A 2,637-nucleotide genomic window follows, 5' to 3' on the forward strand; every position below is an offset into this window, starting at 1 on the left:
TTATTGGGTTCGGTACATCTCTTTATATACATGCGATCAGCTGATCTCCTCAGTCAGCTGACATAGAAGTAACAGCTGACTAAGGCTGTAACTTACATATATATATATATATAAGTTAGCTGTATAACAATAAGAACCGCGTACTAATAGCATTAGCTATCTTTAAGTTTAATAAACCATGTGTTTATAGATACCATATGATTGTATTAATAAAGGTTAGTTACTGAGATACTCTTGTGATGTTACTCTGCCTGAACCCCTTTTTTATTTTGATTAATTCATTCAGTCTAATAGTAAGTGGTGCCGAAACCCGAGACAGGAAATTCTGAATTTCTGTTACGTGCAAAATAATATCGGAAACCCCGGAACACAGATTCGTTTTAACTGGTTTTAACCTCTCGTCCGCTATTAGCGTTCCCCGACATCACCAGAACGTTTAAAATTACTACGGACGCGAGCGAGGTCGCTGTTGGAGCTGTTCTCTCCCAGAATTTTGAAATTGGTGAGAATCCAATAGCATATGCGGGACGGAAATTAAATGACGCTGAACAGCGCTATAGCGCAATCGAGCGAGAGCTTTTGGCGGTAGTTTGGGCAGTGGAATACTTTCGACCATACGTATATGGACGACGGTTCGAACTACTAACCGATCACAAGCCTTTATTGCATTTAGGAACCCTCAAGGAATCGTCCGTGCGGGTATCACGCTGGAAGGAATGTCTGGCAGTTTACAACTTCTACATGATTCACAAAAAAGGTGTCGGAAACCCAGTCGCAGACTGGTTATCGCGAGATTTCGTAGTAAACGCGATCGAAGGCGGGGAATAATCGGCGGAAAGCGGACCGGAAATTCCTTTAGTACAGAGTGAACACGAGGAAAATAGAACCCTGACGGACCGACCCCGGAAACTGCGAGAGGAGGATGACATAATTAATAATAAGCGTCACCAAATCGTGACCAGGGTGAGTTCATACGAGGTATTGTCGACAATAGTAGTCCACACCCCCGCATCGATCGACGAAACCGCGCTAGAAAATATATTTGCGGAATTCACCAACCCAGGGCGGAACTGCTATGTTTATGTGAGAAATAAATTGATCGCGGACAAATTGATACGGTTATGGCGACAAGAGAGGGTGGGAATGGGGTACTCACTGATTAGATGTTTTCATCAAGTAGATTCGATTACAGAACCGGAAGCACAACAAAGATTCGTTACTGAACACCACTCTGGCATAACGAACCACCGAGGAATCGAGGAGACCCTTCGGGCGCTAAAATTGCTGTATTTCTGGAAGAATATGGGCTACACCGTGCGGGATTGTATAGCGCGATGCGAAGTCTGCCAACGAGCAAAGTACGAGCGACAACCTCCGGTAGCGGAACAGGTAGTCACACCGACCGCGATAGAACCCCTAAGATCGGTAAAAGTCGATATCTATTCCAACGAGGGACAGTCTTGGTTAACGGCGATCGTCCCGTTTAGTAAGCTCGCAATGGCCAATCCGATCGAGGCCAAAACACGCCGGGCAGTTTGGGAAGGAATTCTCCAATGGTGCACGTTCTACGGTGTTCCGGACGAAGTCATTTCAGATTGCGGGAGAGAGTTTGATAACGCCATAATTCGAGACGCTTATTAATAAGGCATATTAGGCATCAATTGGCGGTTGAACACCCCACATCACATCAAGGGAAGGGCCGTCGTGGAACGTCTACATACCACAATCGGGGAACACTTACGGCTTCTCAAGTTAGGACGCAATCTCGACCCATTCGAGGCTATGCTGCGTGCAATCATAGCCTATAATAATACCATTCACGCAGCAACGGGACTATCACCTGCCGAAATCCTTTTTGGACATCGGCGACGGGATAGAGGGGACCGCATTACAGTTAACAACGATCTACGAACCAGTCTATACCTAGCGAGGGTAGGGCGCCAAGAGACATGGGCGAAAGTGATAGAAAAATTAATCCACGAAAAACAAACCCGGGTTGATAAGGCGAATAATAGACCCATAGTATATAAGAAGGGACCACTACTATAGTGTACAGACTACGAACAGCTCGTAATAAAACAGCTGCGCGGTACGAGAGCTCGTACAAGGTTATCACCATTCGGGATAATAATTTATTCACCATCAGGGTACCATGTAAGTTACTCATTTCGGTCACGTACGGTACACCTTGAGGAGCTTCGAGTACCTCACATAATGCCTCAAACCGAGCGGACGGCAGCGCTCAGCCTGGACCATCTCACTGCTAGGAAGTTTTTTTTTCTCTTCTGTTCCCTCTAAATTTAATTGTTAGGTTAAGTTATAGGCTAAGTTCAGTGTGGCTAATTTTTTTTTTGTTTGTTCTTTTCTTTTCTCTTCCTGTACATCCAGTGAATTTTTATTTCTTATGTAGGACAGGGTGCAAGGTTCATTTCACTTTTACTTCACATTTATTTATTTTTCTTTAGAGTTCCTCCATAGGAAGGAACAGGAGGGAGTTAGTTGTATAACAATAAGAACTGCTTACTAATAGCATTAGCTATCTTTAAGTTTAATAAACCATGTGTTTATAGATACCATATGATTGTATTAATAAAGGTTAGTTATTGAGATACTCTTGTGTTGTTTCACTGCCTGAAC

Source organism: Halyomorpha halys, unplaced genomic scaffold (genome assembly GCF_000696795.3).
Source record: "Halyomorpha halys isolate HHAL.00 unplaced genomic scaffold, Hhal_1.1 Scaffold1435.1, whole genome shotgun sequence".
Taxonomy (NCBI): Eukaryota; Metazoa; Arthropoda; class Insecta; order Hemiptera; family Pentatomidae; genus Halyomorpha; species Halyomorpha halys.